This window comes from Camelina sativa, unplaced genomic scaffold (assembly GCF_000633955.1).
Source record: "Camelina sativa cultivar DH55 unplaced genomic scaffold, Cs unpScaffold12552, whole genome shotgun sequence".
NCBI lineage: Eukaryota > Viridiplantae > Streptophyta > Magnoliopsida > Brassicales > Brassicaceae > Camelina > Camelina sativa.
This window is the reverse complement of record NW_010933592.1, coordinates 1-353: the sequence shown is the minus strand read 5'-3', so window position 1 is coordinate 353 and position 353 is coordinate 1. Positions and strand designations below refer to the sequence as shown.

General features: G+C 41.1%; 1 non-coding gene across 1 annotated transcript; it reads right to left on the bottom strand.

Moving 5' to 3' along the window:
* LOC104742318 lies at positions 1-347 on the bottom strand. Its single transcript, XR_765853.2, has 2 exons — positions 142-347; positions 1-40 (listed from the first exon to the last, which is right to left on the bottom strand). It is a non-coding gene; the product is annotated as an uncharacterized LOC104742318 (transcript).
* Positions 348-353: the final 6 nt, after the last annotated feature.

Here is a 353-nt window from a genome sequence, read left to right as displayed (position 1 = left end):
TCGGGTCTGCGATTATCGGGTACTTCACCTTGCTTCCGAGCTATATTCCATATATGTAACAAATTAGTCACAACCCAAAAATAGCTAACTAGATCAAAGATTAATTTAGTTTTGGTATGCATGCATATTTATAATATATACCGCAAAGGCTTCGATATCTTTGATCCAGTCTTTGTGGGACTGTACGTCGTCACAAGACAAACCAAGGAGCTTCACGCCTCTCTTCTCGAACTCATGAGCGTATTTAGCCATCGCACCGAGCTCCGTGGTACATACCGGCGTGAAATCCCCTATATATCCGCCGACAAAATTCAAGAATTGTAACAAAAATCATAAACCGGACTAAACCAGTT